A 14,754-nucleotide genomic window follows, 5' to 3' on the forward strand; every position below is an offset into this window, starting at 1 on the left:
TTTCCATCCTGCATGCTATCCTGACTACTTGGAGAAACACAGCATAAAGATGCCAAGTGGTTAATCTGGTATTGAATAAGCCAGCAATGGGCCCAGATTTTGATCCCAATGTACAGGACTCCCTGTCATACTACTGCAACATGGAGATGCTGTCACATAACCCACATAACCCACTGAATACATGCCACAAGAAACTGCCCGATTGAAACTCCGTGAATTCTGGTGCTCTTCTATCAAGAAGAAAAGGTCTGGCAAGTCTTTACTTCAGTTAGTAAAGGATTCCTTAAAAGCAGTAATGAAACATTTCTTATAAAGTATCTGCCCAGAATGCAGGAAGTGCTGAAGCAGAAGGTGGTATTTTTCTCAGAAAGAGCTGAAAGTGCCGCACAGGTCTCAGTGGCTTCAGATGAAGAGCAGTGATACAAAAAGCATGTGGCACCTCCAGCTACTTGACGACAGATACTCTCTTGTGTTTGGCCATACACTTCGAATACATTTATTCTTGGGAATATGCCATTGAGCATGAGCTGCTTTCAGGCATTAGATCATACACCTGGTCCTTCCCCAAATGCTGTTTTAACCATTTGCTGAAAGCACCAGTTGAAAGGATGATTTGGCCAAGTGACTAACTTGACTGGATGCCTATAACACTTGTAAACTACTTTTAAGCCATTTAAAGAGCTTTCTCAGATACATTTGTGCAAAAGCTCCATAAATTGTGAGTCAATACAAAGCAGAAATTCACAGGTGGGCCTCTGTAAAAAATAGAAATAATAAAAAAGAAATCAGTTTTTGGAGGTATTTGCTCCTGTACAAACTCCAACTAGCACTATACCCTTTCTTTGCTTTCATGGATAGAATAGGCAACATCTTCAAAAGAAAATACATCAGGAAATTAGGTAAGAATAGGAGGTTTACAAAGGTACAAAAGAGAGTTCTGCCTTTATAGGGAATTTAATACTTACATTATCTCCTTTTTAACCACTACGTAAATAACACACAGTCACCTGGATAAAAATGTTTGAGTGGTTCGAAGTAACAGTTGTTCCTGTGCAGTCACTCATTACTGCTTTCCTTCGCCTGAAATAAAATGTCACCCCATTTTTCACTTGGAGTAGTCATATTCTGCTGGTGCTGCTATCCGTTTAGCATCCGCATTGATTTACATAGATGCTAATACCTGACAGCCATGTTCCATTGATTCTGTGGGGTTTATATAACGAAGGGAGACACAGAGTAACAAACAACCAGTTGGTTTAAAAACAGGCACTCCATTTCTAGCAGAGGGCAGGATAGCAAGAAAGCCTTTCATTTGAGCCTTTGAATATATCCATGAGACTTAAAGTACAAGCCCAAGAGGAATGTGCTGATAGTTCTGCATTATCCGTAACAGCACTGAGATGCCACAAGAAAGAAAATCTAAGTGAGCGCCCATTTTAATGGAGAACCTTCCCATTACATCCACTGAAGCTGCCCTTCTGGATGCTGGTCCAGGGTACTGTTTCCAGATGGCCGGTTTCCACAGTAAGAGAGAACCTATACTACCTACACTGTGTGTTATTTATACTGCAGTTCTGCACAAAGAAATTCAGAATGGTTTTACATGCTTGTGTATGCAGTAATGATGAGTGACTCCAATGCAGGAACTGATTGTATTACAGAAACATCACAAAGTAAGATACAAAGTGTCTATCTTTAGGGATCTGACATGGAACAAGTTACAGACAGATTTAAACAACATGGATTGCAAAGTGATTGCAGAAAATTTCTAGAAATTTATTAATACCATCTGCAGAAATAAACTTTCCAGACCAAACTGTGCAGAGAAGAACAAGCACATGTATTCAGCTGAGAGTTTATTCGTTTTGAGGAGTCCTGTATATTCAAAAGGTTGGGGATGCATCTTACATACCACAGAAGCAGCTATGGGGCGATGGCAGCTCTGTATTTACGTTCAGTTGGATGCAAGCTACAGGGAGCTTTTATTTTTCCATTATTTCTCATTTTCAGGAACAATCTAGAATGAAAACAGAAGATTTTATTCTTCACGGAGGGGACACATGGGGAAATCCAGGTCTAAGCAGAGAGCTTAAAGAGCTGTGTTAGTTTCTGAAGTAACTGTTCCTCCCAAGCAAGACACAAGCGAGAAAAAATTAGGTCTTGACAATACATGAAGTAGATTTCTAAAAGGCTTTTCCTTCCAGCTCATATATTTTATGGAACTGAAGAAATCTCAGACTCCGCTTGTAAAAAGAATAAAATAGGAGGATAAAGGATAGAACAGTGAGAAAGATTACAATGAGACCATGTCAGAAGAAAGATCTGAAAGAAGAAGTGTCCCAGATTAACCCATCCATTATTTTCAAGATTCCACAAGCCCTGAGGTTAGGCAGTTACCCTGTACCAACAATAAGCAGCAATATTAATTTTTACCAGCTTTATTGCTCACTCAAACCATTAATCACTACAAATAGCCTTCAAAAACATGGAGGACATAGAGACTCATGAGAGGGCACAGATTGTCTCAATGTACAAGTGACTGCTCTTTGTTTACCTGGCACCCTAGGTCCTTGTTTTATCAGCTGCTTCAGAGAGTAAGTGGGCTTAGATTCTTGACGCAGTTGTACAAATCAGATTTTGTTTGGGTATTGTTTCCAGATGAAAGCCTCTTCTTTATTCCAGTGGTAGGAGACTTTCTTCCCATTAAATGCTTCAATGGCGGATTTAAATATTTAGAGGATCCACATTACAGGAGAACTGTCTGAGAGCATCACAAAGAAACCATTAGTTAAATCCATTAAGGATCTACTTAAGTGGAATTCCCTGCTGTTATCTACATGATAGCCACATAAAAAGATACTGTGCAGAGAAAATGTTGGGGAAAATATTCCTCCTCTTACATTTTATCTCTGAAAAATCCAATCCAACTGAAGGATCCTTTTTTGATTCTCTCAAGATTTCAGCTGGGAACTGACATTCTTTCAGCTGAATTAGAGTAGGGGGAACAATATGGCTTGGTTTCAGTTGTGCTTTTGCCCCTCTCCTTTTCAAGTACACTCATTTCAGACAAATCCTTTTGTTGGAGCAGAACGTATGGGAACTCTTTGTTTTGGACACTGCATAAACGATCAAAGTTGTATTCACTGTGCAAGACACATAAGGAATACACAGAGTCTTTGTGTTGTCTATTTTTAAATACACATAAGTGGTAGCGGTAGCGGGATAAGATGTTCTTTCCTCCAACTCCTAGAGAAATGCACATGAGCCGTTTATGTTTTAAAACTTACACTGCCTTTCAGGTTGCTCTCGTTTTTACAAAGGAGAAAAACTTGAACTCCATGAACTTGTTTTTCCATTCCCTACAATCATGGGTTTGAAACACGCCCAAGAAGGCAGTTATATTCTTCTGAATCTTTCTGTTCTTCATCAGTTATGTAACATTTCCTATTTTAAAAAGCTCGGGAATCTCTGATGTGATTTAGGCTTATGGATAAGATGAAGGCACTAAAGGCAGTACATACAATGCATAAACATCCATATTGGTTGTAATATTTATATCCCTAATCTATCTGTAAATCAGCATATAGTGTCTCTGATCATTGATTTTCTCTCTGGCCCCCATTCTGAGTACATTTCATAAAACCCAAGAGAGAAAGCCCTGTTCTTTAGTCAGAATAACGTACAGCTATTCTATAGACACAGGAAATTTCTTTCTAAGTCCTCTAAGTATTTTGTATTGGAGGATAAGATGCTCAGAAGCTGTGCTCCATGCATATATGTATATGCACAGAGAATCATGCAGTAAGCCCGCTTTGTCCTCTCACTTTGTCTGTACCCGATAGGTACATTCTAAGAACCACCTCAGCAGACCGCTCACTACAGAGACAGTAACCTACAGAAGTTTGGAAACAGCACACAGGCTGCTCACGAATGGCACAAAGAGAGAACAGCAGTGTGAGCCACAATGATCTGAGAAAAGTGTGTGTGACAGGCTCCTGGCATCAGAAGCCTGGACACTGGGAGAGCAGTGCGTTGTCACTCACACTATGTGCCTGTCTACACAAAGCTAGTAAACCAAGACACAATCCAGTGTTAGGTAGTACTGCCAAACAAATGACACAACCAGCAGTCAGACCCCTTCCTCAGTCCAATACGGAAGCAGTAACTGTCAGTGCCTTCTGACACTCCAGCCATTGAAAAGTGTACTTCAGCAGCATTTCCATTTCATATCTACAAACATAGAAACTTCTTAATAAAACTTTATTTATTTTTTTTTTCACAAGACTGCAGAACAATGGGTTGCTATGAAGCATCACCCATCAAGACTGTCGTTGTTACTTTACCAGTAACATCATAGAACAGTGGCAACACAAGACAAGGCTGCCCTGTGGAGCTGTGAGATCACAAGTTCTTCCTCATCTCTCCCAAGAGAAACATCAGGAAATAATCCCCATCAGGTGGGGAGGAGAGCAGTAGGACACCACAGCCCTTTGAGATCAAGGGAGAAAACAGTTTCATTTCCACAGGGCCACACAATGTTCTGAGAATGCTCACTACTGGTTAGCAAGGGCCTTGCTGTATACTTACAAACTTTGCATTTGAGATGTAATGGAATCAACACTCTTGTTTAATATCTCTATTGATTTTGCATTGGTGTTTACAACCCTTTGAAAATTTCACTTCTGTGCTCTTTGTACCCTATAGAAAAGAACTCAAGTCTTCTGCTGTTTTCTCCACTTATACTCCTTCAGAGTAACTGGGTGATGTATAATAACTCCTACAGGTGTTTCCCTGCTGACATTAAGTTCGCTAGATTTGCTGGGTCCCATAACACGGAACTTAAATGGCAAACCTATTATAAAAACATTTACTTTTGAGATGGATAAGAGGTGCAGGCACCGGTGAGGAGGAAGATGTTATGAAAACAACAATTAAAAAAACTGGAGGGCAGCGTTACCAGGTGAGCAGGTGACACAAGTCACTGCACATCCATCATGCAGCAGTACCTGCCACACCAGATACTCGGAATATAGAAAGAGGGTAAACATGTAACATGTGCGAAGTGTTTCATCTCTGGTCCAGTGCGATTACAGCGGGACAGGCACGCGTAGCCGCCACAAGCGCGATGAGGCGGCAGCAGACCTCTCCCGGCCCGGCTCGCACCCTGCGGTGCGCGACATGGCTGCCGCTCCCGGCAGGCACCGCGGCGCTCCTCCGCGAGGCACGGGGTGCCACCACAGGGCGGGCGGCCACAAGATGGCGCTCGGCGGAGCTGCTCCGGGGTGCGCACGGTGCCCTGTGGGTGCGTGGAGCTGGCGCGGCGCTTTCCTGAGTTAAGTTATTGTTGTGTAAAGTGTGCTGGGCTCGGAGTAAACCGCACCAGATCCGGGGCAGCGGTGCAGAATTGGTTTAAAGATGCACGCTTATTTGCCCGCCTAACTCGGGACTCCATATAAATACTGCTGCCCATACTACGTGTATTATGATAGACTGGGATCTTTGTTGTTCACACTCCCAAAATCTTTGTGTTAAAATGACTTTTTTTTTTTTTTTTGGTCGAGGAAATTTACAACACAAGGGTATACGTGATACTTGAACTCACTGTTTCAGCCTGTGGCTTGTTTTATTAATCATGCTCTCAAATTGCAGTGAAAGCAAACACAGCTCAAGCAGAGCAGCACTTTCGTCTCTGACAGAGATCCTTGCATATGCCCCTAAACCCATTCCCGGCCCAGGTGTCCCACACCCGAGCCTGAAGCCGCCAGCCCACGGAGCCACCCAGCACAGCCCTGCCAGGGTCTGCCTCCTCGTCTTCAGGGTTTGGCTCTGCTGGGTCTCTGGGCCGCCTCCAGTCAGAGTTTTTGGGCATGGAGCAGGGAGAAGTGAAGCGCTGTGATGGGTGAGAGCTGCTCTGCAAGGCACAAAGGGCTCAGCAGCAAAGGAGTGAGAGATGCAAGAAGCAGTGAGAACAGCAAGGGTGCTGTGTTTCCCCCAGGCCACCACACCTAGCTTTGCACACGTGTTCCCCAGCTTGAAAATGCATCCCCAGGCTTGAAAACACATTCCCAATGGTTCCATGATCATCTCTGACTTGTTTCTGGATCCCCCGAGGTTCAGCCTTTGAGTCTTGTTCCTTCCTGAGAAGTGCTGAGGAAGGAGAATGAAACTCCTGAGGTGTGAGTGACACCTCTAGTAGGCAGCCAGGCACCGTTTTGGCCAGAGGAATCACTGCTACAGCTCTAGAAGTGGTGAAGGAGAAAAGCTGTCAGACAACCAGAAGGCTTAAAGAAGTTTATTGAGAAGAAAAAAAAAAAAAGTAAGAACATGGAATGTTGTAAAATGCTGTTAATGTAGAGTAAAGGTTGATTAGTGGTCATGCCCTTCCAAAATAAGCACTGCCTAGACACGAACTGTGAAAAGCAAGAACTGCACTTACTCATGCCAGCTCTATACGCTACATCTGCCAGGCTGGTGCCAGAGCTGCATGCCATATCCTGGGGGCCCTCTGGAAATGGAGCCCATGAGCATAGCTGAGTGAAGAGCAGCACCCGTGCAAACAAGGCTTGTGAGCGGGTCATACAGTCTGACCGGGACCGGTTCATCTGGCCTACACATAAAGACCAAAGTGGTTACATTCCCTCCTCATCCCCTGCTCCTGGATGGTGTGCTGTTGACACCCTTCACCTTTTCCCCCAGGGTCTCTTCTGAGAGCTAGTTTACACCACAAGAGATTTTCTGTGTACTAGCTGTAATTACTAAAACCATGGAGGCAGTGCAATTTATTTCATTGTCATTTTTGCTGGTATTGACAAACCTTTGCTCCAAATGACAGAATCTATTTTAGAAAAATAACTTTTTCATTACGCACTGTTTCTCCTGCCTTTGTTCAGTCTGATCTTTTCACACTACTCCACGACATAACTTTTTGGCAAACAGATTCAGCCCGGTCTTCTCCTGAAACTCTCTCTGCACTCTCCCCGTATGTAATGCTTTCACGTGTGGTACCTCAAAGCTGACAGTAACCAGGGCCAGTTTCATGCCCTGTCTCTAACACCAACAAAATCGATTGGTTTAGGAATCGCTGAAGGGAGTGCTATGCTGTGAATAATAAAATCCTAGGCAGTTTAGTGCGGATACTTCTATTAGTAGCGAAACAATATTTTCTGCTAGTAGAATAAAACCATCTCCCACCGCTGGCATAAAATATTATTGGTAAAAATATAGTTTTACTGGCACAACTGTGTCTATACCAGAGACTTCTGTTGACACAGCTATGCCTGTCAGGGCTGGCATCTCTTTACAGATATGCTAGGAGATGTCAGGCCTGTAAACACGGTCTTGGTCTCTCGGAACCCACATTCACCTCTTCTCAGCTCAGTGACAGCCCTGTCCCACAACTGTGTTCAGAACAGTTACTCGTAAGACAGTAAATGCAAATAAAGATGCAAATGCATGTTGTAATTCAAATCAGTGAGACAACATTCTATTCTGCCATTCCTTCCTTACAGCTACTTAATGTAGATTCATCAAATTTAAGGTCAGAAGATACCTTTAGGTCATACAAATGGAGGTATGACACAGGTCAGGCAATTTTATGCAATTAACCTTAATGATTCGCAGATGAGCAAGCATCTTCCAGAAACCATTTTTAAGTCAAAGACACCAAGTGAAGAAATCAGCATTTTCCTTACTAGCCTATTAACTTTTGCCTCACATTACCAAATCCAGGGTCATAATAAGACATTTTGACCCCTGTGATGCCATCTTTCTGTGTGCATATCTCTCCTTGGAGCTTCTCCTCTTTCTGATCCTATCCTTGATCACTCTTATACCCTTTCTAGCTGCAGTCCTCTAGGTAAAATTGCAATACCTTTTCCAGCAGCAAACCTGCAATTCCCCCCACAGAGCAGCAAAAAACTGCCAGTTGAAGCACAGACGGACAACTAATCCCCACTTTCTGGTATCCTCTGCAGTGAGTGGGTGAACTCCTCGTGACAGAATCATTCTCAGTGGGTACCATCAGCTCTGTGAGCAAGGTTGGAATACCATCAGTTGGGTGGTGCTTATTTCTATTTTGTATTTTCTGGTGACCAAGTATGCATACTGCACTGATCTCTTCGCTCTGTAAAGGTAATAAGCATGCCTGGGCAATAATAGCTCTGTATTTGTTAGGGCTGGGGATATTTCACAGGTATAAATCTTAATAAGTTTATTTTAAAATAGAGAGAGTTAGGGTTTTGACTGATGTATATTTGTAGGTACAAACATACACTTCATATTAAATTCATATTATTAAAGCACTTACAAGAGAATCAGCCAAGCAGAAGATGACAAGCTTAAAAGAGATACCATTGCGATGACAGAAAGACAAGAAAAACAAACAAAATCCCCCCTTTACTTTCATTCTTTCTATCCCATAAAGTGTTTATGAGCATCTCAGTTTAACTATTCCTATCTTCTCTGAAGTAATCAATAAAAGAGTACCTTGTGTAGAAAAGCATGCATTTTTGCATTTCCAGCTAAACAGTACAGATCTGAACAAATTCCTCAGGATACACTTTTATTACCAGAGAAGAGGCTGAATTTTTTTGCTTTGTGAATAACCAGCTGAATAGCCTGTAACTTGATTTTTATTAACATCCAGTTGTCTGTCACATACCTCAAAGTCCAAGTGCCCCTCTGTATAGCGTTCATGAGTACTTGACATCAGACAGCTGGTAATTTTCTCAATATGATGTATAACAAGAGATTTTATTGCCATAATTTAGGACAGACCCTTTAGAACATGTAAAAGAGTTCTTGGCTGGGAGCTGTTTCTCCAAATCTATCTGAGAAATGGCTTGCAATCTTACTCATCTTCACAGGTGTTTGATGCCATTGATTTACAATTTTATATTGCAATTCTAGCAGGTTAGCTGAAATAGAACATACACGTACAAAGGACATTAAAGAGTCCAATATCTCCAGCTCAAGAGAATGAGATAGTTCCCTTTCCCATTTAATCATAAATGTTTCTTTAGTGGGCAATAAAGAAAAAGCAATGGCTTTATACAATCACCCTACGATGTTCGGAGATTCATTGCGAAGGAATAAGATTTGTTCAGATAAAAAGGATTCTCTAATACAAGTGGGTTTAACATCAGGCTGAATAAAGGAACTCCTGAACTGGAAGTAAAGAAACAAAAAGAGAAGTCTAGCATGTTACACCTTAGTTGTGTGTCTAAGTGAAACATGAATTTGTTTTTAATGAATAGTTGAGATAAATATTTCGAAACACTGGCATCGGTTGGTCTTGCGGTCTTTAAAGGAAACAGGAGCAAAATATACACAAACACACATACAAGCACATACACAAAGAAAAAGAAAAGCAGGTTACTTTTAAGCTGACGCAGACATCACCCTATGAACAGAGATCTTGGATTCAGGTTTGTTCCATAAGAACAGAAGTTTCACACCAGCCAGCTCACGATTCCCCTGCTTTCAAAATTTAGAAAATCATTTCCCTTAGCTAAGTAGTAAGCTGGATTTATAATTTGTAATAGAATCGACTGTACTCAAGAGGTTGCATAGTGCTTTTAATGATTCCCTTTCCTGCCCAAGTAAAGTTAGTAATAAGTCTTTTAAGCAGGATGAAGCGCTGAATGGGGTGAAGATCACAATGGCGAACTTCAAAACAGACATAAAATAGAGATGACCTAATTCATTCATACTGATCCAACCCAATTAATCAGGAGTGCTTTTCAAATACACGGCTCAAGAGAGCTGTGCAAATAAGATCCCTATACAAAAACGATACATATTAAAATTAAATCAGAGAAGTGTTTAGTATTGGCCTCACTTCACTCCTGCTGAACTCTAATTCTGCTGTCACGAGGTACTTTGAAAATGCCTGTTCAGTAGGACCAGCCCCCCAGTGAAAAGCAAAAAGAAAACAATTTTGATGATTTTACGTATTGTGTCCTTTTCTGAGAATGAGTGCAGTCCCTGATTTCTATCTGGTGAGAATCACCATGGATAGCACTTCCCAAATTAGGCTCCTTTCTTCTTGGACATATGCACAGTAAGTTTACAGCCAGCACAGAATGGTGTGGCAATTTAAATTTAAATGTAGTTAAATGAAAACCACGTTTGTCCAATCCTCTGGGTGAGAAGGAAACAGCTGTAACATGGCAAAAAGATCTGCACACATTTCATTTTTTATGAAGCCCGCTGAAAAGACAAAATTGAGATTAGAAAAATCTTAATAAAATTTGTCTATTGCTTTTTTTTAAGAGAGAAACTGGTATTTTGTCGTTCACTTATAATGTCCCTAACACCCACCAAGAGAGATAAAATATCAGGGATGGTCTGTTTGGAATGAAAAACAAATAGCAGAAAATTAATAAGTATACAAAGCTAGCTTATTGTCAGCCCCCGAGTCTTTGCTGCCTCTGTCTATAGCATCTGGATTTGTTAATGCAGATGACTCATGTTGTTAAGCCTTTGTTAGATAAGTAGTTGATATTTTGGATTAATGAAATGGTCGTTCTAATTTTAATAACATTTCTTTTTAAATTTAAACATGAAGAAACAGATGTTTTAAACAGACCACTCCTCACTACATGATTCGGCCACTAAATGCTATAGTTTAACAGGAGCAAGGACTACACAATCACTAAGCACTGAGGATCAGACCCTACATGGGAAACACGCTGAGATTTTATAGAGATGTGTATCCTGAAGTGGTTTACATCCACTCTTCTCTTAGCAGAGTTCAGCTCTCAGCTGGAGCACGGAACCAACCATGGGGGTTGCTTTTCTTGAGAAATACTTTGCTCTCATAGCAAGGACTTGGCTGTGGCTTTGGCAGTCAAACGTGTCGTGGCAGAGAGGATGTGAAAGCAAAGCACCCGGATGGCAGTTGGTGATGACGTCCTGTCTGCTGGGACAGGAGCCCTTGGGGAGGGCCTGAATAACCGACAACAGGTATTTCAGCTGTCGCCTATGTGAGGAGCAGCTCCCACCTTGAACTCTTAGGCAAAAATAGTGAGCTCCCTTTTGCAGTTTCAAGGCTGCGTTGAGCCACTGCATGAGTAAAAAGGATGGTCAAGCAGTATGCCTTACATGTACCCTGCTCTGCTTCACCGCGGTCAACATTTAGGCCTAGAGGGATGCACTCTCCATAAATACTGTGCTTATTGCCACCTACCAGCCATTTTTTGTCCCTCTGCCAGAGTCAGCTGTCTCCTCAGATCCGCTGGTTGACTTATCCTAATCTTATTTAGGCAAATGGGTCTGAGGTAATGCAGAGTAAGTCCGGTAACCTGGCTCATTTAATCTGAGATGTGCTTGGGAACACACATAATAGCACCTGCACTGCCAGATGCAAGGAGCATTCATATTCGGTAGGGGTAATGCTGGCAAAAAAAAGGGGGACAGTAATTTTTTTACTGGCTCTGCTGGGCTTTGGAAGAGAGAGGCTGTTAATAATGTTAGGACATCACTTATCCTTTGGCCATAGTGCTGGTTGGACAGGCCCTGTTTATCTCCCCCTGCCTCCAGGCCTCCTCACAGGCCAGGCAGAAAGAAGTAGGTAAGCCATGTGTGTTTGATCCCATCTCTTCCCCCTTCCTGTTGCGCCAAAGCTGAGCCACTGGGTGAGTCAGTGCAAGGATCTGGATAATAATAAATTATCTCTACCTGCTTGAGTAACTGGCACACGGTGCAGCTGCATAACAGTTGCTCCAACACCCCAAAAGTCCATGCCAGAAGGTTACAGCAGTCACTTGGAGCTGCTGGAGCTGGGAGAAATGTTGGTGCACCCAGCCTTCCTCCCACCTGGTCTCAGATCCTCAATGGTGAAGTAGGGACAACTGGAATTATCAGTATGATGGAGTGCTTAACGTATGTGTCAAATGTGTCAAAGCCAGAGCTCTCAAACCAGGATGTGGCCCGCCTGGGAAAACAAGGGGTGGCTGGGACGGAGAAGTCTTGAGGAAGCTTTATCTGGGCTTTCCCTCCTCCTCTTCCAGGCTTTGCAGTGCCTCCCTCTCTTCATTTGGTGTCTCCTGTGCAGAGGGGCCACAGGAAAATGGCACCAGGGGTAGCTTCGCTGGAACTTGGAGGGTAGGACTCATTCGGAGAGAAAGCAACAGCATGAGTGACTGTCTGCTGACTAAGGGAGGCTGAGGCAACCAATTGGCCTCCTGGAATCTGGGGTTATCCAGAGTGTGAATGCGCATGTACATGCAAAAGGGTGAGGACTGAGGATAGGTGTGGGAAGGAGGGAATTAATAACCATTGCAAAAGGGGAAGTTGGGGCTCCATCTAAAGGACTTAGAGCTGTTGGACTAGAGATTGTGAATGGTCAACTACTACAGAAATGGGTCAGAAATAGAGTACATCAGGAAACAAAATAATTTTTACTCTCTTCCTCCTCAGAATTGCATATCAGCTATGGAACATAGGAAAGAAAATTCAGTTTGCAAAGGAAAAGAAAGTGCTATCTCCTACTGAAATCCGCACTTTTCCAACGGTACATACAAATATTCTACAAAAAAATATTTTTCATGGTGAAGACATAGAAGCCACTGTCATTTGGTCCTAGAAACAGCAGTTGATAAATAGTATAGACTATAGGTAATGCTTGCATTGTGCCATATAAAAAGCCTCCTGAAAAAGGTTAGGAAAAGACTACTTCCTTAGTCCCGAAAGATGCCACTTATTTAGAGCTAAGTTACTAATCTTGTTTATTTTATGAGTCTGAAAACTGTGTGTTAAGAGTCTGACTGTTTCTTCTATGCATCAGCCAGGCCAGCCCACTACAGCTCACAAAAGAAAGGATCTCTGACCAATGTGCAGCTAATGGCAAATATTTCTTCTGCTTTCCCAATGGGTTAGTTCTGTCTCTTGCACATCAGCAAAGAAAAGATTTGTAAAAGACAGAAATATTAGGGAAAAACAAACAAACAAACAAACAAACAAACATTACCAGAGAACTCTGTGATTACCATTGCACTGAATCTTGCTTAAGATTTCCTCTTTAAATGTGAACAGGACCGTCAATTTCTCATTTAAAGGAAGGCTGCCCTTTTCCTAGGTTTCTCCAGAATTCAATGCTATTCTCAGACAATGACAAAAGATCCAGAAATGTTGATGAAATTCAGTTTAAAGGCTCAAATTTCAGCGGTGGGTAAAGGCAGAAATCAAGACCACCTCCTCTCAGTGCAAAGTAGAAGATTTTGTTTTGATTTAGAAAAGCGCGTGGGCTGCTATCTCACCAAAGTGCAGACTCCGGAGCTGTTGTTCCTAGAGGCCTCGGTCTGCAGAAGCACTTAATCTGGGCTTAACTTTAAGGAAGTGAGTGATCTTATTGACTTCAATGGATGATGTGCATTTGTAGAACCGCATCTGTTCAATCCTGCAAGGTGAAAAATGGCTAATGTTGCATTTCCATAATATAATCACGTGTGACATTCTTGAGATGGAGATGGTGATGTTTTGAAGTCCTTTTGTTTACACATTGACAGAAAAAAAAAATGATTAAATTGCCTGGGATTAGTGGCTGCTAAAGAATGGATTTTAATTAAATGGTAGAATGTGTCACTCTGTACATGTTTTAGGCCACAATCTGTTGGCATAAACTGTGTTTTTTCCAAGTTCATTATGACCAGCTGAAATAAAATGATTACACTCACAAGCAGCCTTTACACCTAACAGATTCTTGCTTATCAGCTGGGTATCAACTGCAATAGTTTACATACTCCATTTGCGACTGAAATGTAAATATTACATAATAAAGAAAATACTGCTATGTTATATTTATGTGTGTGTCGACCACATAAAGGTTCTCTTAAAGGGAAAATCCCATTACTGGGGCTCCAAATACCGAGCTAAAGAATAAAGTTAGAGCTCAGAGCTGGCTGCTTACTTTTCTGTGATCTGATTTATGCCTTATTGAAATCAATTAAAAGATTTGCACTGACTTCGGAACGATTTGGATTGGGTGTTTAACTAGTAAAAGAAGCAATAATTTAATAAAAGCCCACATACTTCTCTCTTTTTTGCTCATTAACTCTAATGCCAGTCTAAAGGAGGAAATTGAGAATTACGGAGAATTTGACAACTGTTTCATCTAACCGCACAGTGGATTTAAACAGAAAGCAAAACAAGAACCAAACAAAAAGGGATGAAGGGATTTTTAAGGCTCTTGTAGATACCCAGGTCAGATGCAATGGGCTCCTAAACCTCTGACTGTGTTCTCACATAACGCGCATATATATGTACAACACATAAATACAAATTAAGCAGCCCAACAATGCCGTTTCTTTCAGCATCTCCAAAATAACGCCTTGGAGCTCTTAACCCATCGGTTTGCATTCCGTATCTCTCTTTGCTGTCACAATGTATGACTTAAAAGCTACTGCAATGACCCAACAGGGACACAGTGCTAACTTTCACCAGGGCTCAGGGGCCTGTGCAGGCATCACAGCCAATGTCGCACACCAATGGCCAACAACACGTTCAGAAAATGTTACTGTTTATCCTGGAAAAGGATCCCAGGGCACGGGAGTTTGTCATTCATCAGGGAAGAAACTGAGAAAAGAATCCATGCCTGGACAACGTTGGTGTATGGAAAATAATTACAGTGAAGAAACAATGAAAATGGAACGAAAGTTGAAACTGCACGTTTGTGGTATCAAATATCAACGCAATCATTTTGCAGCAGATAATATGCATGGCAATTAGAGCTTTCTTACATTATATTATAATAAA

Source organism: Gallus gallus, chromosome 3 (genome assembly GCF_016699485.2).
Source record: "Gallus gallus isolate bGalGal1 chromosome 3, bGalGal1.mat.broiler.GRCg7b, whole genome shotgun sequence".
NCBI classification, from domain to species: Eukaryota; Metazoa; Chordata; class Aves; order Galliformes; family Phasianidae; genus Gallus; species Gallus gallus.